The sequence below is a fragment of the Tasmannia lanceolata genome, unplaced genomic scaffold (assembly GCF_043159265.1).
Source record: "Tasmannia lanceolata isolate RefF3 unplaced genomic scaffold, GAP_Taslan_0.1 ptg000008l, whole genome shotgun sequence".
Lineage (NCBI taxonomy): Eukaryota > Viridiplantae > Streptophyta > Magnoliopsida > Canellales > Winteraceae > Tasmannia > Tasmannia lanceolata.
The window spans coordinates 25,281,279-25,308,224 of NW_027518685.1; the positions used below are offsets into that span (position 1 = coordinate 25,281,279).

Sequence of the window (26,946 nt, forward strand, 5' to 3'; positions counted from 1 at the left end):
TCAAGAAACGGATCCACCAATGTCCTAGTGAACTCCAAACTATCCACCAATTGCTCATAATCATACGCTGGCTCTATAGACTCTATCTTTGGCTCCCGTGGATCCCTGATCTCACCCTGATCTGATGCCTTTGCATCTGAACCCTCAAGAAAAGGCTCAACACTCACTGAATCCTCTTTAACCAGACACTCATCGGTCATTGGTTCCTCACTGGGAATCATGTCCTCCATTTGCTCAGTCACTAACTCATCTGCATCCTTCTGATCATCATCAACAGCATCATCGTCTTCATGAGATGGAGAGAGGAAGCCTCTCTAAGTCTCTGCTCTGCTGCTAGCCTCTGAAGTGAAAGTTGTAACTCCATCATGGAGGCCTCATATCGAAGCTCTCTCTCCCGATTATTATCTAGATGTAGTAATAGCAATTTGAGGTTGCGAAAAGCTTCCCAACTGAGGCTCCCATGGTGGTGGCTCTTTCTGGAACTTACCAATTACTGCATCAGTCAACAATATAGAGTCATATTGTTTTGCAGATGCTTTCCATATTCTCAGATCAGCAGGAAAGTACCCAGTTGTACTCCATTTATGTAATTGTCTCATAGAAAATGACCCCTGGATTTTCCCAGATGGATCTTGATAATGCCACATCTTATCCATCTCAGACCTTTTCTAGCAAAACAAAGCCTGACCGGCTTACTATTCCTAGCACCAAATCAGACATGGAAGCACCAAATCAGATAATTCTGAGCTCTGAATTTAGCCTTTTCAGACCCTCCACAAGTTCTCTAGGCAGTTGAGTGGAAAAGGAATCTCCAATTATAGAAGTTCTCTTGTGACAGAAATTTGCTACACTGAAATGTGCATAACCTCAAGGGATATAAGCTCTTATCAGACAATTAACTTGTTAATGCTGAAGCTAAAGTAACAATCCACACAACTGCCATCTATTTGAAGCCCTCTGCAATATAGTCTTCAAAGATAACACACTAGCACTAGAAGGAGCTGTCCTTTCAAATCTTACTTTTCAATATATGTAAACTGAAGATTCTAGTGCCAACAACTGTCTGCATAGGTCAAAGATGACATGTAGGACCTCAACCTCTTTCACATGCATTTTATCAAACACCTCGGAAGCAACTCTCATGAGAATTAGTAAGCAGCAACAGTAAGAACTATATTTTGTTCCTTCATAATCTTCTTATGAAGTGTAGGGAACACCTTCCATCACCTAAAAGTTGAGAAGAATTCACCAATTTGCTACCTTAATTCTCAAGCCTTTTGATGGACTCACAAAAATAACATGCAGACACGATCACAGATCAAGGCAACAAATTTTTATTTTTTATTTTTTAAATCTAAGCGGTGAATTGAATGAAGTCCATGAATTTGGCGCTCTTGCTTACAGACTTGACAAAATTCCAGGATCTTGAATGACTAAACAACAGGAAAGGAGATGAACTTAGAGATGTCAAGGATTTCTAGGAGAAATCACTTGAAACTACCTTGGAACTCTAAAATTGCAACAAATCAGACAATACCGGACATATTCTGCAACTCTTCGAGCTTTCTTGTATAACTAAAGTATACAATCAAGATTTGGCAGATCTCAGGCATTATCTGATGAATTGAGCTGAACAAGGAGAAACCGATCACACGAATTAGCAAAGTTCTGGTTCTAATTCAATGATTTACTTATTCCAAATGAAAACTGAGATATGCTTGTCGGCTAGGGTTTGTGGATTTGCAGGGGAAGAATACATGCCAGATCTGTAGTTTGATCCATAGAACCGAAGACAATGCTGTTTGAAACCAATTCCAAGCGTGAAAATCATGTCAAATTGTTCGGATCAGAGAGCAGTCTTGAGATTTCTGTTTCTTGTAGGTTCTGATCGTTGAAAGGAACAATCTCTGCTCTGAATGTCAGTCAATTAACACGAATTTCAGCACTGATTTTCATGAAAACTACCAATTTTCAGAAACACTTTGCAGTATAAACTAGTAATATGTCCGATCCTGCACACTTTCTTTGATCTTGTTTGTTGTCCTTCACAAATTGTATCGGATCTCTACAGATTTCTTCCAAGATCGGCTGAAATTGAAAAATTCCAGCAATCTATGCTCTGATACCATTTGATGTAGATCTAGGGAGCGGAAGCAAAAGAGTTTTCACGCAAGAAAATCACAGCAGATCTAGATGATTTTTCATGGGGAAAAATACAAGAAAACAAGCAGAAAATGGCTATTTGTATGACAAAATTACAGATCGAAGGAAAAGAAAAAGGAATTTTCTTCATTTCTACTTGGAAATCACAAGTAGAGAGGTAGAGGAAAGAGAACTTTTACAAATTCAAGAAGTCTCTTGCCAATCCATGAAGAAATCCCCGAAGTACACAACAACCTCCTTCTTAACTCCCTCCAAACCCACTTCAAAAAGAATCCATCTAAAAAACCTCTTCACATGTCACCCACTATCTCCTATTTATAGAGAGAAAGGTGGGGTCTAGAAGTTTCCACTTTCCTCCAACCACCTTCACCCTCATTATCACAATTACCCCCTATATCACACTCTATTTACAAGAATGCCCTCACTATAAAGCCACTCAAACACTCGAAAAATTATATAAAGGCAACTAGTAAACTACCACCCATTTACCTATGAAACCCCAAGGCTTTGATCGGGAACCCTGTCCACATCAGGAAGCCACTAAGAATTTGTTTCGTTCTATAGCTATTAGGGACCGGAAAGAGCGAAGAGAGGTTGGGAAGGATGATGGTGATCAGGGGGCCAAGGGTAGCAACCCTGTATGTAAGGCCTTCCGGCCCCAGGAAAAAAAGAGAGAGGTAGGAAGAGAGAAAAAGGAAAAAGAAGAGAGAGAGGAGAGGAAAGAGAAGGGAAGAAGAAAAAGGATAAAAGTAGAGGAAAAAGAGAGGACAAAGGAGTAGGAAGAGAAAAAAGAAAAATTAGAAAACCGAAAAGAATAGATAGTGAAATGAAGAAAGGAAAATAGAAGGCCGGACTATCCTTTAGTCTAGTGCCTCTTGGTGGTAGTTTAGTTTTGTTTTAATCTGGTGGTCTTATTGGAGCTTTAGAATTAGGGGTTGTAGGTCCCCGAAGAATGAATCCCTTTGGGTCTGTTCAGTTGCGCCCTTGAAACGGAAAAGAAACGGAAAAGGGAGGCCTTTTCCGTGGAAACGAGCTTAAATGGTCGTTTTGTTGGCGAGAGACGGAAAGCGCTAGGATTTTGCATGTCACACGTGGAATCCCACTTATCTCGCGTGGCAAGACCATTTCCGCCGTTTCAAATCCGTGAAATTTAGTCGGATTTCATTTTCCTTTCCGAGACTTTCGTCGAAATTGCGCCCAAATCTAACGAAGCTGTGACTAGATAAGTCCAAGGCTTGTGCAAGTGTAACTGCTTAGCTTAGCTTAGATAAGTCCAAAGACTGTGAGTATAGATAAGTCCAAAGTGCGTAGCTTTCATGGCCATTAAATGAATGTTGCCATCTATTTTTGTCTTTTCTGATCCATCCCTCATCTCCAAACAGTTTCTGTGAGTAGATAAGTCCACGGCTTGTGCATGTGTAACTTGGAGATTTGGTTAGCAACCTGGCAATTGCATGTCTCTGATGGCTGCCACTTGTATAATTGTATAAAGTTGAATCGAATGCAATAAAGAGCCTCAAGTGTCTCTTTTGTTGTTAACAATGAGTTCCACTAATATCTTGAATAACAAGAACCGACTCCAAATAGATAGATGCTCAGAGATGAACATTAGAGTGGAAATCAGGATTGTGCTCAAACGACCAACATAGCTTCTTTAATTGCATTAGCATGGTTTGTTAAATAATTTGGATACAAGGTTCACAACTCCATGGCTATAGTATATGGAATCCCACAGTTCTACATACCTGCTATAGAGAATAATTTTGAGTACTCCAAGCACAGGCAAACGTTTGGATTTGGGAATTATTTTTACCAAGCCATGTGTTGAAGACCAGCTGCCACTTACATTTTGTTGAAGACGAATTGTCACTTGTGAAGCTTGTGAACATATTCCCATAACAAGCTCCTTTTGCGTACTGTTGAGGTTTGAAATCCTTCAAGGAGGTAGAGGAAATCCATAACAAGATTGACTTCTTAAGGAGGTAGAGGAAATCTGCTTCTTTAGTTTTTTTTAGTATTTGTTTCTGTTAGTGGACTATTTGGTAGGGCGTAACTTGCTTTATATCTGGTAAAGAACATATTATGTGCTATTTCTTTTCCATTTCCTAGCAACTGAATGCACATTCCTGTTGTTTCTTTTCCATTTCCTGGCAACTGAATGCGCACTCAAACTGCTTTCTTAGTAGTTTCTTTTCCTTTCCATTTCTTTCTTCCACGTCATTTCCTTTTCTTTTTCGTTTCCTTCACGCAACTGAACAGGCCCTTTGACAATCTCTTGGGATACCTATCGTTTAAATAGCATTGTGAATTGCTTGTTGTTTCCAGAAATTACTTTTTCCATAGCCTTAGCTTGAGAGATTCGTTTTTTCTCGCTTAGGTTTCCTGTCTGGATATTTTAGCAGTGCGATACCTTCCGGGAGTTTTCTTTAGTTCTGGAGTTTTAGAGCATTTTTGGTAGTTTCCGATGAATCAGTCAGCTTGAAGGTTCAAGAGGTTGCTGTTCAGGAAAACCACGGTTATTCACAATTTCAACAAGGTATAGGTGACAACTTCAAATGGTTGCTAGGAAAGATGTAAAGAAGGCAATCTACAGAATAGAGGAAAGGAATGCTTAGATTCTATTGTAAATTTTGGTTTTTGGTTACCTTTGAATTGGTCTCGGGGTATGCCCGTGCCAACTCACCTTAATATTTTGTATTGCAGGTAGGGGTGGCAACGGTTCGGTTTCGGCTCGGTTTGACCCCCAAACCGAACCGAACCTAACCATCTTACACTCCAAACCGAAACCGAACCGAACCGAACCGAAATTCTGAATGGCCAAACCGAACCGAACCGAATTGATTCGAGAATTTCGGTTTCAGTTCGGTTTTCGGTTTCTCTCGGGGTGTAAAATAATTGGCCCCTTTCCATTAAAAACATGAGGTGAAAATGGAGGGCCCACCCTATTAATGGATTTGGTTGGCGTGGATGGTAATCACCTTATGAAAACATGGGTTTTGGTGGAAATGGTGAGCCCACTGATGGTATAAAATGATGGGCACCATCATACGCATGGGTTTATATTGGGCCCTACCATATAGAAAACATGACATGTAAAATGTGAGGCCTCCCATGCTATGGCTGTAAAATGATATGCTCACCTTAACGTCTGATGTAAAATGATAATTGATAAGCTCCACTCATGTTATGAATCATGCATAAAAAAATATTGCCATTTGTTGAGCTGCCTCTAGCAAAACACAACGATAGAATATACTACCTAAAAAATATTCCCATGATATCAAGGAAAGATTCCACCAATCTTGACAAGGTTACATACATCCCCACAATTAAAAGAACCATTGTACAACCCACCCACATTTATGTAGCATAGCGCACATACACTCTATTATCACAACACTACTATATGATGAGTAGTCATTACATACAAAACAGAAAAGTCTCAAAAAGAGATGTAGGAATTTCTTTTCCCAAGTCATGTCATAGACTGCAATTGACTCTGGCACCAAGCAGCATACAAAATGGTGCAGCCATCAAATAAATCCTAATTACCCACTATATCAACTTTAGGGTGTAAATGGTGCAGACATCAAATAAGTAACTCCACAGATATTGTTTCCAAAAAAAGACAAAAGAAGAGGGGTGGACATTATGGAAAACATAAAATAGGATCCTTTTGTTTTTTGAGAAATTAAAATCTAACATTACATATGACTAAAAACATACGTCTTTCCCAGCCATTTCCTCATCCTTCCCCTTGAGAATGGTGGCATGTATTGCATCTAGAACAACTGCACAATAGAAACAACACCAATAAGATGACTTAAGAAAAGAAGAGGAACAAACATAAGTATGAACATAAACACTAACAAGTAGTTATACTAATAAACACTCTTTCATCCCACGCATAACACATTCCATGTTGAAAAGATGCAACATTACTTATACTTAAAATTACCTACCATCATCCAATCGTTGATTCATCATCCAATGATTCGATTAAATGACTATCATATTCACTATCAATTGTAGATGCCGAGGTAATAGTTGAATATGCATCAATCGACTCGAGATGTGTGATCCCTATGAAAAATAAAGCATAAATATATCAAAAGAATTTACATAGTAAAAAAAAGATAAATCATAAAAAAACTTATTAAGTAAAGAAAAATCATTACCATTTTCTTTATCCTTCAACCAATCTTGAGTACATATTAAAGCCAGTACTTGGTTTCAAGCTACTCCTATACTCCTCAAGAACTCGACCTCCTGTGCTAAATGCACTTTCAGAAACAACAGTAGAGATCGGATTGGCTAGAACATCACGAGTAATTTGAGCAACCATTGTATACTTTCGACCATTTAATTTCCACCAAGACAATATATTAAAGGTACCATCTTCAATCCTTGCCCCATGATGCACTTTTTCATCCAAGTAGAGTTCTAATTCAGATTTTTGTGGTGTCTCCTTAGTAGTTATCATAACAAAAACAAGTTTTGCCAAGTTGGAATTTGATGTCGAGGAAGTTGCAATCGATGTGGAAACATGCCCATGTGGAATTATATCATGTCTTTCATATTTTTCCCCGTATGCATCATAAAGACGAAATAATGTATTCTTCACATTCTCAATATTCATCTTTCTTTCCTCTTCATAGGAATAAATTTCTCGAAAGAAGTATTGAATCGATTTTATTTTATATCGAGGATCTAAAATGAAAGCAATCCCCAATATAATGCTAGTAATTCCCCAATACTTCTCAAATTTTTCAAGCATTGACGCGGCCATATTGCTAATGCAATTAACTTCACTAGTATTCTATTTCTTCAAAGCAAGATATATATTACAAATATCATTGAAATAGAGATTTGATGTGGGATAGCGACAACCAGAAATACTTTCGGTAACATCATTAAATAATTTCAAACAACCAACAATCATCTCTGCAAGATTCCATTCATATTCTGATAGTGCACAAGTGTACTTCGTATCACATTCAGCCATCCGATTAAAAGCTTCCTTGAATTTAAGAGTGTTAACAAGAATCAAGTATGTGGAATTCCATCTAGTCGGCACATCGTAAAAAAGAGAGCTTTTAAGAGACCGAACCTGATTTGCAATTTTTTTGAACCTCTTCAATCTAGCTTGTGAAGATTTAACAAACTTGATACTTTCACGAATATTGTGGATGCTTTCACGAAGATATCCTATACCATCTTGAACAATGAAGTTTAAGATATGTGCGCAACACCTAACATGAAGAAACTCTCCATTCGAAATAAGCGATTTCTTTGGGTGGAATACTTTCAACATCTCTCGAATGACAATATCATAAGTATTACAATTATCCAAGGTGATACTAAAGACTTTATTATCAATGTTCCAATCATAAAGTTTAGCAGTAATTGACTTAGAGATCTCTTCACCTGTGTGAGGAGTTTCAACATTTATGAAGTTTAAAATTTTCTTTTGAAGCTTCCAATCATTATCAATGTAACGACACATTAAACATAAGTAACCTTCCATGATTCTTAAAGTCCACATATCCGATGTTAGACTTACTTTACAAGGAAGGCTCTCAAGTTCCTCATAAATGTTCTTCTTTTCAATTTCATACATTTTCAGACAATCTGCTTTCACAGTATTCCGAGTAATCAACTTAAATATCTGCTGGAGATTTCTGAGAAAAACTCTAAAAAAAACATGATCGGCAATAGAAATGGAATATGCATGATAAATAACCATCCGAGTAAAATCATCACGGCTTATTTGTTGATTGAACTAAAAAAAACTAATATCAACACTCCCGTCAATCTTTTTCTCTCCCATTTTAAGAATCTGTTGACCCACATCAAGCTTTTGTCTCTTGCTCTTTTTATAAGCAAAGAATGTCTTTAAATGATTACTCAAACTACTAGTTCCAACTCTACTACTTCCTGCTTATTTTTTATTGCAATGTTTGCAATAAGCCCATAGGCACATTTATCAGATATTGGAATATCATCTTCATCAACATTAATAGGCACATTCATTTCCACAGAATCAGAATGACTGTAACAAAAGAAAATAAATAGATTCTTTAAATGTATCTAAAAACTCTTATGCCATTCTACTTCTAAAACAACAAGATAAGATTATAAAAAGTGAGATTATATACCTAGCCACTGGTTGGCTTGAAGATCCTTGATAAGATCGATTCCTTTTTTCCTGGCGGGGGATGCGAGCACGACGTGGGCTACGAACAACTTCCTGAGTAGTCTCAATTGCAGGACTTTGCGAACTCATCTTCCTACAAAGTTAGGAAAGGTTGAGCAAAAATTATTAGACTTACAATACTCTAACAAGCTTCATTTACTGTTCTATACTTGTGAATTAGAGACAAGAGAAGAATATTACCTTAGGCGCTGATTGAAGATCGAGTAGGATTCAAGTATGTCTTAGACACAAGTCTAGTTGTTAGATATGCAGCCCTGGCAAAGCCAATATGAACACATAGAGTTAAAACGAGAATGCACCAGATTTTGCAATCCATAAAAAAGTTTGCACATGTATCAGAATCACAAAAACAAAAGAGAAGTGACTAAAAGAATCGGAAATTTACACAAACTTTCCTTTCTTTTTCTTTTATCTCTAATATCTTTCGCCATGAAATTCACAGAATAGGAGAAGAAAACAAAACAGAAAATTTGAACTTTGAACAACACTAATGTTCAATAATATGTACTATAAACAATGTTTTTTAAGATGGTATTCTCTTATATAGTATACCATTGAATTTTTGTTTCAAGTTTTAGAAATAAAAGAATACAAAATACAAATGCATGGGGACAATATTGGCTAGAACATTAATTATTAGGCTCATCAGCATTTGATTAATGTATGGTTTAGTGTTTATTTAAAGGATCCTTCAATTTATAATGATATTACTCGGAAAAAATATAACAATGTCATATCCTTCTAAACTGTGGATATGAAAAAAAATTTCCTGCAATCGAAACAGAACCTTAAGACATGTAGGCAATCGTGAAAAAAAAATCATGGAATATTCATCTACATCACATGGTCATGACTCATGAGAGAGGGGATGGCCAGGGTGTGAGTGAGAAGGGGCTTGGATTGGGTTTGAAAAATAAGAAAAAAAAATACTTTAAAGATGATTTTTTCCATGTGTTTTAGGCTTTTAGCCCACTATCATGACCTGCTCACTTATGCCTTCTCAAATCTCTCTTATGTCCTTCGTCATCCCATGACTGTGTATGGTTTCCCTGATTTTTTTTTTCCATGGTTGTCAAGAAGGGCCCTGTTTGATATGTAGGAATTGTTTGAAGAAGTTAAGAAAATATTTTTTTTATCCAATTTTTTTTTTTTTTTCCATTGCAAATAAAATATACTAACGTGAACACCCGAGGAAGGAGGGCAAAAGCTTCAGCAACGAGAACACCCGAGATTTCGAGAAGGAAATGCGGACGAGGGTTTCAGACTTTCAGAGAGGTGACAAGAGGAAGAATGACCTTTTTTATTCCTATATCGTTGGGGTTTTCTCCACGACCTAATTTCTACAGTTCAGATGATCCTAATCTAAGGGCTAAGGTGAAATAAGCAGTAATTAATCTCACGTGTGTAATCTATGTAGAGAAGTAACCGAATGAAATAGGCACCCCATCAATATGTTTTGGTACTTTTAGTGTTTCGGTTCGGTTTTGGTTCGGCAAGTGTTCAAACCGAAACCGAACCGAACATCGGTTTGGTTCTACAGAACCGAAACCAAACCGAATTTGAATCGGTTTGATTTACCTAAACCGAAACCGAATTTTCGGTTCGGTTTCGGCCCGGTTCGACCAATTTTGCCAAGCCTAATTGCAGGCTGGGCTATAATGTTGCCTTGATACAATGTAGCCTTGAATATAAAGTCGCCTTGGATACAATGTAGCCTCAGATACTATGTTGCCTTGGGCTATAATGTCGATTCGCATACTATGTTGCCTTTGGATATAATGTCGCCTCGGATACTATTTTGCTTTTGGATACAAGGTCACCTTCGGATACAAGGTTGCCTCGGATATAAAGTCGCCCCGGATACAATGTAGCCTCGGATACTTTATTGCCTTCTGCTACAATATCACTTCGCATACTATGTTGCCTTCGGATATAATGTCGCCTTGAATATTATTTTGCTTTCGGATACTATTCTATTTCGGGTAAAAGGTCGCTTCGGATACTATATTGCCTTCGGATACATTGTCTCCTCGGATAAAATGTTGCCTCAGATACTTTGTTGCCTTCGGATATAATGTCGCCTCAGATACTATTTTGCATTCGGATACAAGGTCGCTTCCGATACTATGTTGCCTTTGGATACTATGTTGCCTCGGATAAAATGTTGCCTCAGATATAAAGTCTCCTCGGATGCAATGTTGCCTTTCTGCTATTATGTCACTTCGGATACTATGTTGCCTTCGGATATAATGTCGCATCGGACACATTGTAGCCTCAGATACTATTTTGCTTTCAAATACGAGGTCGCTTCGGATACAATGTCACCATCGGATACAATGTCGCTTCGGATACAGTGTTGCCTCGGATATAGTCGCCTCGGGTACTATGTTTCCTTCTGCTACAATGTCGCTTCGGATACTATGTTGCATTCAGATATAAGGTCGCCTCGGATACAATGTAGCCTTTGATATTATTTTGCTTTCGGATAGGTCGCTTCAGATATTATGTCGCCTTCTGATACAAGGTCGCTTCAGATACAATGTTGCCTCGGGTATAATGTAGCCACGGATACTATGTTCCCGTCTGCTGTCGCTTGACATACTATGTTGCCTTCGGATATAATGTCGACTCGGGTACAATGTAGCATCCTATACTATTTTGCTTTCGAATATAAAGTCGCTTCGGATATTATGTCACCTCAGATAGAATGTTGGCTCGGATATTAAGTCGCCTATGAAACAATGTTGCATTGAATACTATGTTGCCTTCGGCTACAATGTCACTGCGGATACTATTTTACTTTCAGATATAATGTCAGGTTGGACACAATGTAGCCTACCATACTATTTTGCTTTCGGATACTATGTCGCCTTGGATACTATGTTGCCTTCGGCTATAAATTCGCTTCGCATACTATGTTGCCGTCAGATATAATATCACCTCGGATACTATTTTGCTTTCGGATACTATGTCGCCTCAAATAAAATGTTGCCTCGGAGATTAAGTCGCCTATGAAACAATGTTGCCTCGAATACTATGTTGCCTTCTGCTACAATCTCGCTTCGGATACTAGGTTGCCTTTGGATATAAGGTCGCCTCAGATACAATGTATCCTTGGATACTGTTTTGCTTTCGAATACAAGGTCGCTTCGGATACAATGTTGCTTATGATTTAAAGTCATCTCGGATACATTGTTGGTCGGATACTTTGTTGCTTTCGGCTACAATGTCGCTTAGGATATAATGTCGCCTCTGATACTATTTTGCTTTCGGATACAAGGTCATTTCGGATACAATGTCGCCTCGGATACAATGTTGCCTCGGATATATAGTCGCCTCGGATACAATGTTGCCCTTCGGCTACAATCTCGCCTTGGATACTATGTTGCCTTCGGATATAATGTCGCCTCGGATACTATTTTCTTTCGGATACAAGGTCGCTTCCGATACTCTGTCGCCTTTGGATACCATGTAGCCTCGAATACAATGTTGCCTCGGATAGTATGTTGCCTTCGACTACATTGTTGCTTTGGATACTATGTTGTTTCGGATACTATGTTGCCTTAGGCTACAATGTCGCTTCGGATACTATGTTACCTTCAGATATAATGTCGCATTGGATAGGTGCCTCGGATACAATGTTGCCTCAGATACTATTTTGCTTTCGGATATAAGGTCGCCTAGGATACACTGTTGCCTTGGATATAAAGTCCCCTCCGATAGAATGTTACCTCGAGTACTATGTTGTCTTCGGATACTATCTTGCCTTCGGTTATAATGTTGCCTCGGATACTATGTCGCCTTGGGATGCAATGTCGCCTCGGATACGATGTTGCCCTTCGGCTACATTGTCGTTTCGGATTCAATGTTGCATCGTATATGAAGTCGCCTCGGATACTGTGTTGCATTCGGCTACAGTGTCGCTTCGGATACTATGTTGCCTTTGGATATAATGTCGTATCGGAATCAATTTAGCCTCGGATATACTATTTTGCTTTCAGATACAATGCGCCTCAAATAAAATGTTCCCTCGAATACAATGTTACCCTTCGGCTATAATGTCGCTTGGGATATAATGTCGCCTCGAATACAATGTAGCCTCAGATACTATTTTGCTTTCGGATACAAGGTCGCTTAGGATTTAATGTCACTATCGGATACAATGTTGCCTCGGTTATAAAGTCTTTTCAGATAGAATATAGCCTCGGGTACTATGTTGCCTTCGGCTACAATGTCGCTTCAGATACTATGCTGCCTTCGGATATAATGTCGCCTTAGATATTATTTTGCTTTCGGATACATGGTTGCTTCAGATACAATGTCGCCACAGATACAATGTTGCCTCGAATATAAAGTCGCCTCGAATAGAATGTAGCCTCAGATACTAGGTTGCCTTCGGGTTCAATATCGCCTCTGATACAATGTAGCCTCGGATACTATTTTTCCTTCTGATACAATGTTACCCTTCGTCTATAATGTCGGTTCGGAAACTATGTTGCCTTCGGATATAATGTCGCCTCGGATACAATGTAGCCTCAGTTACTATTTTTCTTTCGGATACAAGGTCGCTTCGGATACATTGTCACCATCAGATACAATGTTGCCTCGGTTATAAAGTCGTCTCTGATAAAATGTAGCGACGGGTACTATTTTGCCTTCGGCTACAATGTCGCTTCAGATAGTATGCTGCCTTTGGATATAATGTCGCATTGGATACAATCTCGCCTCGGATACATTGTTGCCTCGAATATAAAGTCGCTTCGGATACAATATAGCCTCGGATACTATGTTGCCTTCGGCTACAATCTCGCCTTGGATACTACGTTGCCTTCGGATATAATGTCGCCTCGGATACAATGTAGCCTCAGATACTGTTTTCTTTCGGATATAAGGTCGCTTCGGATACTCTGTCGCCTTTGGATACCATGTAGCCTCGAATACTATGTTGCCTTCGACTACAATGTTGCCTTGGATACTATGTTGTTTCAGATACTATTTTGCCTTAGGCTACAATGTCGCTTCAGATACTATGTTACCTTCGGATATAATGTCGCATCGGATACTATTTTGCTTCCGAATATAAGGTCGCTTCGGATCCATTGTCGCCTGGGATACACTGTTGACTTGGATATAAAGTCCCCTCGGATACAATGTTACCTCGGATACTATGTTGTCTTCGGCTACAATGTCGCTTCAGATACTATCTTGCCTTCGGATATAATGTCGCCTCGGATACTATTTTCCTTTCGGATACGAGGTCCCTTCAGATACTATGTCGCCTTCGGATGCAATGTCGCCCCGGATACGATGTTGTCCTTCTGCTACAATGTCGCTTCGGATTCAATGTTGCATCGTATATGAAGTCTCCTCGGATACTGTGTTGCCTTCGGCTACAGTGTCTCTTCGGATACTATGTTGCCTTTGGATATAATGTCGTCTCGGATACAATTTAGCCTTGGATATACTATTTTGCTTTCAGATACAATGCGCCTCAAATAAAATGTTCCTCGAATACAATGTTACCCTTCGGCTATAATGTCGCCTCGAATACAATGTAGGCTCAGATACTATTTTGCTTTCGGATACAAGGTCGCTTAGGATTCAATGTTACTATCGGATACAATGTTGCCTCGGTTATAAAGTCTTTTCGGATAAAATGTAGCCTTGGGTTCTATGTTGCCTTTGGCTACAATGTCGCTTTAGATACTATGCTGCCTTCGGATATAATGTCACCTTAGATATTATTTTGCTTTCGGATACATGGTTGCTTCAGATACAATGTCGCCACAGATACAATGTTGCCTCGAATATAAAGTCGCCTCGAATACAATGTAGCCTCAGATACTATGTTGCCTTCGGGTTCAATATCGCCTCGGATTTAATGAAGCCTCGGATACTATTTTTCCTTCTGATACAATGCGCCTTGCATAAAGTCGCCTCGGATACAATGTTACCCTTCATCTATAACGTCAGTTCGGAAACTATGTTGCCTTCGAATATAATGTCGCCTCGGATAGATTGTAGCCTCGGATACTATTTTTCTTTCAGATACAAGGTCGCTTCGGATACATTGTCACCATCGATACAATGTTGCCTCGGTTATAAAGTCGTCTCTGATAAAATGTGGCTACGGTTACTATGTTGCCTTCGACTACAATATCTCTTCAGATACTATGCTGCCTTCGGATATAATGTCGCCTTGGATACTATATTGCTTTCGGATACACTGTTGCATCGAATATAAAGTCGCCTAGGATACATTATAGCCTCGGATACTATGTTGCCTTCGGCCACAATCTCGCCTTCGGATATAATGTCGCCTCGGATACTATTTTCTTTCGGATATAAGGTCGCTTCGGATACTCTGTCGCCTTTGGATACCATGAAGCCTCGAATACAATGTTGCCTCGGATACTATATTGCCTTCGGCTACAATGTTGCTATGGATACTATGTTGTTTCGGATACTATGTTGCCTTAGCAATGTCGCTTCGGATACTATGTTACCTTCGGATATAATGTCGCATCGGATACAATGTTGCCTCGGATATTATTTTGGTTTCGGATATAAGGTCGCTTCCGATACAATGTTGCCTAGGATACATTGTTGCCTTGGATATAAAGTCCCCTCGGATACAATGTTACCTCGGATACTATGTTGCCTTCGGCTACAATGTCGCTTCGGATACTATCTTGCCTTCGGATATAATGTCGCCTCGGATACTATTTTTCTTTCTGATACGAGGTCCCTTCAGATACTATGTTGCCTTCGGATGCAATGTCGCCTCGGATACGATGTTGCCCTTCTGCTACAATGTCGCTTCGGATTCAATGTTGCATCGTATATGAAGTCTCCTCTGATACTGTGTTGCCTTCGGCTACAGTGTCGCTTCAGATACTATGTTGCCTTTGGATATAATGTCGTCCCGGATACAATGTAGCCTCGGATATACTATTTTGCTTTCAGATACAATGCGCCTCAAATAAAATGTTCCCTCGAATACAATGTTACCCTTCACCTATAATGTCGCTTGGGATATAATGTCGCCTCGAATACAATGTACCCTCAGATACTATTTTGCTCTAGGATACAAGGTCGCTTAGGATTCAATTTCACTATCGCATACAATGTTGCCTCGGTTATAAAGTCTTTTCGGATAAAATGTAGCCTCGGGTACTATGTTGCCTTCGGCTACAATGTCGCTTCAGATATTATGCTGCCTTCGGATATAATGTCGCCTTAGATATTATTTTGCTTTCGGACACATAGTTGCTTCAGATACAATGTCGCCACAGATACAATGTTGCCTCGAATATAAGGTCGCCTCGAACACAATGTAGCCTCGAATACTATGTTGCCTTCGGGTTCAGTATCGCCTCGGATACTATTTTTCCTTCTGATACAATGCGCCTTGAATAAAGTCACCTCGGATACAATGTTATCCTTCGTCTATAATGTCGCTTCGGAAACTATGTTGCCTTCAGATATAATGTCGCCTCGAATACAATGTAGCCTCGGATACTATTTTTCTTTCGGATACAAGGTCGCTTCGGATACATTGTCACCATCAGATACAATGTTGCCTCGGTTATAAAGTCGTCTCTGATAAAATGTAGCGACAGGTACTATGTTGCCTTCGGCTGCAATGTTGCTCTGCCTTCAGATATAATGTCGCCTTGGATACTATATTGCTTTCGGATACATTGTTGCCTCGAATATAAAGTCGCCTCGGATACAATGTAGCCTCAGAGACTATGTTGCCTTCGGCTACAATGTCGCTCCGGATACTATGTTGCCTTCGGATATAATTTCACCTCGGATATAATGTAGCCTCGGATACAGGGTCGCTTCGAATACTATGTCGCCTTCGGATACAATGTTGCCTTTCAGCTATAATGTATCTTCAGATACTATGTTGCCTTCGGATAGAATGTCGCCTCGGAAACAAGGTCGCTTCGGATACACAGTCGCCTAGGATACAATGTTCCCTCGAATATAATGTCGCCTCGGATACAATGTAGCCTTGTGTCACGGGGAAACAGTTCAGGACACAACCGGTATTAAAATCCATCCCGTCTTGTCTCGTTGCGTCTTGGAAATGCATTGTTTATAGCACATTTGGTCGCCACTCGCCGCTAAGCTGGTTGGTTGGCCAAACTCTATAGGAGGAGTTGACCCCGTGACTTGCTGATTCCTCCTCCGTTAGGCCCAGCAGGTGTGGGCAGGAGCCTTGGCGGCTTGCTCATGGGTTGCACGAGAACTTGCTTGTGCATCTGTTGCACACAGTAGGAAATCATACTCCAACTCGTAGGCGTGCCCTAAGGGATCTTTGGGTGCGGACTGCGAGCTATCCATAGGGATGCTCCAGTTTCTTTGGTCGAGGATGGGGGCCAAAGACAGTGCATGTAGGGTTGGGTTCCCACATGTATTGCGCGTACGGACCGGTGCAGGGGGCTACCTATACTGTTTGCCCCTCTGCACCGCGGTAGGTCTTGTGGGTAGGCCATTCTCTAGGTCTTCCATGGGTTCGTGACGGGGCGACTTCGGTTGCCCTCACGAGGTGTACACCTTGCGGATCAGTCCATGGGGCATCTTGCTCCTTGGATGACCAAGCCCCAGCGCTTGGCGGATTGGTGCGTGGCATCGTCATGCCTCGTACCCGATGGACTTTGCATTAGGCCCCAAGGCCTTATGTTCGATGTACTCGTGATGCAGGCTGATCATGAGTGTGGGTATCTAGAAGTGCATGTCAAGATCTAAGCCAAGTACCCTGTTGAAAAGCTTAGAGTCTGTGTGCTCATTCGAAGCATCAAGGGGTGTTGGTGTGTAGGGCCTTTAAAGCCTTGCACGATTGAAGGCTTGCCCTAGCATCGGTGCATGTTGGGGCGCCGCACGGGTTATTCCGTTGCTCAAATATTTGGCCCGTGACAGTTGGTATCAGAGCAGTTGTGAATCAAGAGTTTTTCAAGGAGCTATGATACAGTTGGTGTCTGTGCTGGCATAGTTGCAGCAAGTGGCAGTGTTTGCGACTATGATTAGCGCATCTCTAGTGCATGTTGCTTTGCACAAAGGAACGGGAAATGCTTTCTATTGTGGCAGCGTTGGAAAGAGCTTGAATGTTAGCACACCAAGTTGGAAGTGCTAAGTTGCGGATGTCTTTGAATCTAACACTTTGAAAGTCCATTAGTCAGCCGAAGAAGAGCTAAAATTGTGTGGGTAGGTTCCTTTCGGTGGACTCTCCCTTATTCTACTTAAGTCGCGCAACAGAGGCGCGATGGCCTGGAAAGATTAGTACCATCAGTGTTTGTTCAAACATTGCTCAATGGATTTGCCTGAAGCTTGATACAGTGTCAGAGCTGCAACCATCAGCGAACAGGTTGGCATCTTTCAGTGATCCACCGATGTGTGAGATCGGAAGTGGCAGTTGAGGAGTTGTGAATGCTCCGTTGCAGTGTTGGCTAAACTTTGTTGTGTTAGCATATGGCCTTAAGGGCTTGCTATGAAAAAAGGGTTGGCTGCTGGCATAACCAGTTTGACGAATTAGCAGACATGCTCAAGATGAAGAGCTGGCCAATGACTGAAGTACTTTTATGGCAGTTCACAATTATAATCGAGCATGCATGATGCTCTTCTCAAAAAGACCTTGGAACGAACGCCAAGGCCGCTTAGATTTGATAATGGGTTTGCTGTGCTGATATGGGACAGTGTGGTGAGCTCAGATGGCATATGGGCAGACTGTGTTGGTATGGGTCGACATGGTATGTTTGTGTGTTTCTTGCTGCCTTAGAATCTCTTTATTTGTCGAAATTAAAAGGACAGCTCAATCTGAATAATGGAATATTTGGGTGGTTAGCAGTGTGAGTACTAGCCGCAAGTGCCCAAGGAGACCATTTGTGGCATAAGGGTTGATTGTTCAAATCAAGTTCTATAGTGTTGAACAGAAGCAGGCAAGACTAAGCGTCGCGTTGATTGATCCCAACAGGGGATTCTTAGCCTCAGGAGGAGGCGAGACCGATGTGGTGGTCTCTTTGCTTGGGAGTGCTTGTGGACTCCGTGGTTGGCTTGCACTTTCCGGGTGGCAAGTGCTGCACTTGGCCGAAAGTGAGGCAGGTGCTGTGCCAGAAGTGGTGGCACGTTCAGGGAGAGACGAAGCGGTGCAAGTTGGCCATTTCGGAAGACCACTCCAGAGGGAGCTCGAGTGTAGCTAAGGAGGAACTTGAGAGTTGCTTGAGGGAAGGATTCAAGTTTGGTCGCTCTGCCCTTATGGAGTTTGGTGGAGTGCTCAGAACCATCATCACCGTTTGTAGGTGAGCCAAAACCTTCCGCGCCGAAAGTGTTGGCACGTTATCCGGTTGTAGGTGAGCCAAAACCTTCCGTGCCGAAAGTGTTGGCACGTTATCCGGTTGTAGGTGAGCCAAAACCTTCCATGCCGAAAGTGATGGCGTGTTATCCGGTTGTAGGTGAGCCAAAACCTTCCGTGCTGAAAGTGATGGCACGTTATCCGGTTGTAGGTGAGCCAAAACCTTCCGTGCTGAAAGTGTTGGCATGTTATCCGGTTGTAGGTGAGCCAAAACCTTCCGTGCTGAAAGTGATGGCACGCTACCCGATTGTAGGTGAGCCAAAACCTTATGTGCCGAAAGTGGTGGCACGTCATCCGGTTGTAGGTGAGCCATAACCTTTCGTGCCGAAAGTGATGGCACGTCATCCACAGCGTTTGTAGGCACCGTCAGAAAACCTTCGCCTAGTTTGATGGAGTCCGGGAAAACCATCGTTGTTGAAGATAACTCCAGCAGAGCTATAGTGCAGTGATTGGCAGAACTTGAGGCAGTGTGGTATGCAGTAGAAGTCAGAATGTGCTGATTGTCAAAGTACCAGGGGTAGCTGTTTTCAAGATTGAGAAGTCATTATTATTGTGGAACTGAGCTTCACAGAGCGTTCAGTGTCGACGAGGGAGTCGACGTTATCAAGTGGGGGAGTGTCACGGGGAAACAGTTCAGGACACAACCGGTATTAAAATTCATCCCGTCTTGTCTCGTTGCGTCTTGGAAATGCGTTGTTTATAGCACCTTTGGTCGCCACTCGCCGCTAAGCTGGTTGGTTGGCCAAACTCTATAGGAGGAGTTGACCCCGTGACTTGCTGACTCGTCCCCCGTTAGGCCCAGCAGGTGTGGGCAGGAGCCTTGGTGGCTTGCTCATGGGTTGCAAGAGGACTTGCTTGTGTATCTGTTGCACACAGTAGGAAATCATACTTCAACTCGTAGGCGTGCCCTAAGGGAGCTTTGGGTGCGGACTGCAAGCTATCCATAGGGATGCTCCAGTTTCTTTGGTCGAGGATGGGGGCCAAAGACAGTGCATGTAGGGTTGGGTTCCCACATGTATTGCGCATACGGACCGGTGCAGGGGGCTACCTATACTGTTTGCCCCTCTGCACCGCGGTACGTCTTGTGGGTAGGCCATTCTCTAGGTCTTCCATGGGTTCGTGCCGGGGCGACTTCGGTTGCCCTCGCGAGGTGTACACCTTGCGGATCAGTCCATGGGGCATCTTGCTCCTTGGATGACCAAGCCCCAGCGCTTGGCGGATTGGTGCGTCGCATCATCATGCCTCGTACCCGATGGACTTTGCATTAGGCCCCAAGGCCTTATGTTCGATGTACTCGTGATGCAGGCTGATCATGAGTGTGGGTATCTAGAAGTGCATGTCAAGATCTGAGCCAAGTAGCCTGTTGAACAGCTTAGAGTGTGTGTGCTCATTCGAAGCAACAAGGGGTGTTGGTGTGTAGGGCCTTTAAAGCCTTGCACGATTGAAGGCTTGCCCAATCATCGATGCATGTTGGAGCGCCGCACGGGTTATTCCGTTGCTCAAATATTTGGCCCGTGACACTTGGATACTATGTTGCCTTCCTTCTACAATGTCGCTTCACATACTATGCTGCCTTCAGATATAGTGTCTCCTCGGATACTATTTTCCTCTCGGATACTATGTCGCCTTCGGATATAAGGTCGCCTATGATACAATGTTGCCTCGAATATAAAGTCATCTCAGATACAATGTAGCCTCAGATACTATGTTGCCTTCGCCTACAGTGTCGCTTCGCATACTATGCTGCCTTCGGATATAATGTCGCCTCGGATACTATTTTGCTTTCGGATATAAGGTTGCTTCTGATACTATGTCGCCTTCAGATACGATGCCGTCTTTGATACAATGTCGCCTCAGATACTATGTTGCCTTCGGCTACAATGTCGCATCGGATATTATGTTGCCTTCGGATATAATGTCTCCTCGGATACTATTTTCTTTCGGATACACGGTCGCTTCGGGTGCAATGTTGCCTCGGATACTGTGTTGCCTTTGGTTACAATCTCGCTTCGTATACTATGTTGCCTTCGGATATAAAGTCTCGTCGGATACAATGTTGCCCTTCGGCTACATTGTAGCTTCGGAAAGAATGTTGCCTTCGGATACAATCTAGCGTCGGATACTGTGTTGCCTTCGGCCACAATGTCGCCTTCAGATACAATGTCGCCTCAGATACAATGTTGCCCTTCGGCTACAATGTCGCCTCAGATACAATATTGCATCGGATATAAAGTTGGCTCAGATACTCGTTTACTTTCGGATACAAGGTCGATTCGGATACTATGTCGTCTTTGGATGCAATGTTGCGTCGGATAAAATGTTGCCTTGGGTATAAAGTCGCCTCTTATAGAAATTTGTCCTTCGGCTATAATGTCGCTTCAGATACTATGTTGCCTTAGGATATTATGTCACATCGGATATAATGTAGCCTCAGATACTATTTTGCTTTTGGATATAAGGTCGCTTCGGATACAATATCACCATCGGATACAATGTCGCCTCGAATACAATGTTGCCTCTGATATAGTCACCTGGGATACATTGTAGCCTCGGGTACTATGTTTGCCTTTGGCTACAATGTCGCTTCAGATACTATGTTGCCTTCGGATATAATGTCGCCTCGGATACAATGTTGCCTCGGATACTATTTTGCTTTCGGATACAATGTCACCTCAGATACAATGTCTCCTCGAATATAAAGTCGCCTCGGATACAATGTAGCCTCGAATACTATATTGCCTTTAGATATAATGTTGCCTCGGATACTATTTTTCTTTCGGATACAAGGTCGTTTCGGATACTATGTTGCCTTTAAATATAATGTCGCCTTGGATACTATTTTATTTCGGAAACAAGGTCACTTCAGACACTATGTCGCTTCAGATATAAAGTCGCCTCGGATACAATGTAGCCTCAGATAATATGTTGCCTTCGGATATAATGTCGCATCGGATACCATGTAGCCTCATATACTATTTTCTTTCGGATACAAGGTCGATTCGGATACTATGTCGCCTTCGGATACAATGTAGCGTCGGATACAATGTTGCCTCGGATATACAGTCTCCTCTGATACAATGTTGCCTTGGATACTATGTTGCCTTCGGCTATAATGTCGCTTCGGATACTATTTTGCATCGGATACTAGGTTGCCTTAGGCTACAATGTCGTTTCGGATATAATTTCGCCTCGGATAAAATGTTGACTCGGATACTATTTTGCTTTCGAATATAAGGTCGCTTCGGATACTATGTCGCCTATGATACAATTTTGCCTCGCATATAATGTCGCCTCGGATACTATGTTGTCTTCTGCTACAATGTCGCTTCGGATACTATCTTGGCTTCGAATATAATGTCGCCTCGGATACTATTTTCCTTTCGGATACAAGGTCACTTCGGATACAATGTCGCCCCGAATACAATGTTGCCTCGGATACATGTTGCCCTTCAGCTATAATGTCTCTTCGGATATAAAGTCGCATCGGATACAATATTGCCTCGGGTACTATTTTACTTTTGAATACATGGTTGCTTTGGATACAATGTTGCCATCGGATATATTGTCACCTCGAATACAATGTTGCCTCGTATATAAAGTCGCTTCGGATACTATGTTGCCTTCGACTAAAATGTCGCTTCGGATACTATGTTACCTTCAGATATAATGTCGCCTCGGATACTATTTATCTTTCGGATACTATGTCGCCCCGGATAAAATGTTGCCTCTAATACAATGTTTCCTTTCGACGACAATGTCGCTTCAGATACTATGTTGCCTTCGGATATAATGTCGCCTCGGGTAAAATGTTGCCGCAGATACTATTTTGCTTTCGGATACAAGGTCGCTTCGGATATTTCACATCGGATACAATGTAGCCTCAAATACAATGTTGCCTTCGGCTAGAATGTCGCTTCGGATATTATGTTACCTTCAGATATAATGCTGCATCGGATACTATTTTTCTTTCGGATACAAGGTCGCTTCGGATACAACGTCACCTCGGATACAATATAGTTTCGGATGCGATGTTGCCTTCGGCTACAATGTCACTTCGGATACTATGTTGCCTTTGGATATAATGTCGCCTCGGATACTATTTTATTTCGGGTACAAGGTCGCTTTGAATATTGTCGCCTTCGGATAGAATGTTGCCTCGAATATAAAGTCTCCTCGGATACAATGTAGCCTCGGATAGTATGTTGCCTTTGGCTACAATGTCGCTTCGGATACTATGTTTCCTTCGGATATAATGTCGCCTCTGATATTTTTTTACTATCGGATTCTAGGTAGCTTCGGATACTGTCGCCTTCGAATACAATGTCGCCTCGGATAAAATGTTGTCTCGGATACAATGTTGCTCTTCTGCTACAATTTCGCTTCGGATACTATGTTGCCTCGGATACAATTTAGGTTCAGATACTATTTTGGTTTTGGATATAAGGCGCTTCGGAAACTATGTCGCCTCGGATATATTGATGTCCTTCAGCTACAATGTCACTTCAGATACTTTGTTGCCTCGGATACAATGTAGGCTCAAAAAACTATTTTGGTTTCAGATATAAAGTCGCTTTGGATACAATGTCACATCGGATATAATGTTTCCTCGGATGTAAAGTAACCTCGAATACAATGTAGCCTCGGATCCTATGTTGCCTTCGGCTACAATGTCGCTTCGGATACTATGTAGCCTTCAGATATAATGTCGCCTCGGATACAAGATCGCTTCGAATACTATGTCGCCTTCGGATCCAATGTTGCCTTGGATATAAAGTCGTCTCGGATACAATGTTGCCTCGGATACTATGTTTCCTTTGGGTACAATGTTGCTTGGGATACTATGTTGCCTTTGGATATTAAGTCGTCTCAGATACAATGTAGCCTCGGATACTATTTTGCTTTCGGATACTATGTCGCCTACGGATACAATGTCGCCTCGGATACAATGTTGGCTCGGATATAAAGTCGCATCGGATACAATGTAGCATCAGATACTATTTTGCTTTCGGATTCAAGGTCGCTTCAAATACTATGTCGCCTCGGATACAATGTTGCCTTTCGGCTACAATGTCGCTTCAGATACGATGTTGCCTTCGGATATAATGTAGCCTCAGATATTATTTTGCTTTTGGATACAAGGTCGTTTCGGATACAATGTCGCCATCGGATACAATTGTGCCTCGAATACTATGTTGCCTTCGACTAGAATGTCGCTTCGGATACTATGTTGCCTTCAGATATAATGTTGCCTCGGATACAATCTAGCATCGGATACTATTTTGCTTTCGGATATGTCACCTCGGATATTAAGTCGCCTTGGATACAATGTTGCGCTTTGACTACAATGTCGCTTCGGATACTATATTGCCTTCGGATATAATGTCGTCTCGGATACTATTTTGCTTTCAGATACAAGGTTTCTTCGAAGACTGTCGCCTTCGAATACAATGTCATCTCGGATATAAATACAATATTGTCTCGAATATAATGTCACATCGGATACTATGTTGCCTTCGGCTACAATGTTGCTTAGGATACTATGTTGCCACGGATATTAAGTCGCCTCAGATACAATGTAGCCTTGGATACCATTTTGCTTTCGGATACTATGTCGCCTACGGATACAATGTCGCCTCGGATGCAATGTTGGCTCTGATGTAAAGTCGCCTCGGATACAATGTTGCCTTCGGCTATAATGTCGCTTCGGTTATAATGTCGCCTCGGATACTATTTTGCTTTCGGATTCAAGGTCGCTTTGGAGACTGTGTCACCTCGGAAACAATGTTGCCTCGGATATAAAGTTGCCCCGGATACAATGTTGCCTTTCGGCTACAATGTCGCTTCGGATACGATGTTGCCTTCGGATACAATGTAGTCTCAGATACTATTTTACTTTCGGATAAAAGGTCGCTTCGGATACAATGTCGCCATCAGATATAATGTTGTCTCGGATACAAAGTAGCGTCGAAGACTATGTTGCCTTCGACTAAAATGTCGCTTCGGATACTATGTTGCCTTCGGATATAATGTTGCCTCGGATACTATTTTGCTCTCGGATACGTCTCTTCAGATATTAAGTCGCCTTGGATACAATGTTGCGCTTCGACTACAATGTCGCTTCGGATACTATGTTGCCTTCGGATATAATGTTGTCTCGGATACTATTTTGCTTTCAGATACAAGGTTTCTTTGAGGACTATGTCGCCTTCGAATATAATGTCGTCTCGGATATAAATACAATGTTGTCTCGAATATAATGTCACCTCGGATACTATGTTGCCTCCGGCTACAATGTCGCTTAGGATACTATGTTGCCTTCGGATATAATGTAGCCTCATCAACTTGGCATGAGTCGCCTTTTCTCAGTGGACTGTCTAAAGGTCTACGTTGGATATGTCTAAACCATCTTAAGCGGTGCTCTCTCATCTTGTCCTCAACGGGTGCCACCCCCAGCAATCGACGGATCGCGAAAAGAAACCCGTGAAGAAATGGAGGTATTATCGGCACCTCTGATTGCTATTCGATCATAAGTATGTGGACTATGTTCCCTCCGTTCGATGCCGAACATTCTCGGCCTTCTCCGCCAATGCATTCCAATTTTGGGTAAGACGTAAATGAAAATGATTGTATTTATGAAAGATAGAAGAGGGCTAAAAAAATGTTGTGGCTAGTCTCTACATGGAAAGGGGGAGGACGTCACCACACTGAAGAGTTTTCATTTCGTTGCAAGGGGGCATGGGAGATTTACTTAAATAATATAAAAAGGGAGTGTCACTAAGGAGACCGACCGGCTAACGAGAGTGGAACATGGGAGATTGACATAAATAATTAATATAAAAAAGGGAGTACCACTAGTGAGGCTGTCTGCCTAACGAGAGTGGAACGGGACAAATCCCAATATGGCACATGGCACAGGAAGGTAGTTTTGCCATTTTGAACAAAAATGAAGCAAAAAATCATAAAGAGGTTGTGGGTAACGTGTGAAGAGGTTATCCATTCGGGTTCCCTTCTCGGTTATCATATCATTATTCCAAAAAAAAAGAAGTAAAAAAAGTAAGGGAGGAAAGAGAGGATTGGTCTCTTGTAGGACTCATACAACTCTACCACACATACGTTTCTCTCTCTCTTTCTCCCTATCTGTCTCTCACACACACATATCTATTTCCTCCTTACCTATTCTCTCTCTTGTCTATCTTTTCTCTCCACTCACACTCTCTCCTCCTAGTGTCCCTCTCTCTCATGTCAATCTTTCTCTCTCTAAGCTTCCCATTCTCCCACGTCTCTCTCCCTTAGCACCTCTCTCACCGCTCTCCCCCCTCTAATGTCTCAATCTTGCTCTCAGAAAGAATAATTCCTTCCTATTGTGAAGAACAAATTAACATAATGAGGGAGAAAGAGGTGGGGGGAGGTTGGGCAATTCATATGCGTGGAGGCGCTGATGAATCAAAGTTGCCTCTCAACGGCAAGAAGAGGCCAAACACTTCTCACTCGCTGGATGTCTCTCTCTCTCTCTGTTCAACGGCAAGACAACACATATATTATTGTATTCGACTACAGGATCCCTACATACACATAAAATGATGATGTCAGAGCTATGGTGATGGTTGACAGCCTTGCAAATGAACATCCTCCCAATCAGTTCTAATCATAAGAAATAGTTGGGTGCATGGTGGTGGACGCCCAAGGGCGATGCGCGACAACCACTTCCATGGGCGTCCTCATCACTCATGAGCAAGATGTGCGGTCACATCGGTGACTCGCCTTTGATTGGTTCAGGGACTTGGTGAAATTTGTGCCATCTCATGCACTTATGAAGGCAAAGCAATCATACATGCTACTCAATGTGTGATGGAGTACAAGGGTCTCACCCTCCAACATGTGTTTTAACTATGTTATCAAAGAGAGGTTGGATCAAGGTAAGACCGTCCTCATTGCCAATTCCAAGGACACGGACATTGTTTTGAAATTCTTACGATTTACGATTCAATTTTAATCATAGGGTTTTGGCAACCAAACAGAGCCAGGCTTGGACAGATATATGATCTCGAAGGATTGGGAGAATGAATTCTTGGAGTTCAGAATGATGGCTTCTCATAAAGCCTTATTAAAAAAGGTTAGTGGGAGAATCCCTATGATTAAAGATGCCAAAATTAAGTTCATGTATGTGTTTGATTTATTTTTCCTTGGTTTGGATTTATGGTTTCAT

The 26,946-nt window shown here is 41.7% G+C and overlaps 1 protein-coding gene across 1 annotated transcript in view; it reads left to right on the forward strand.

Annotated features, from left to right (window-relative positions):
• Positions 1–26,946, forward strand: part of LOC143882833 (GTP-binding protein YPTM2-like) — a gene marked incomplete at its 5' end in the record, with an annotated part of 100,670 nt that overhangs the window by 66,120 nt on the left and 7,604 nt on the right. The gene's annotated exons all lie outside the window — the stretch shown is intronic.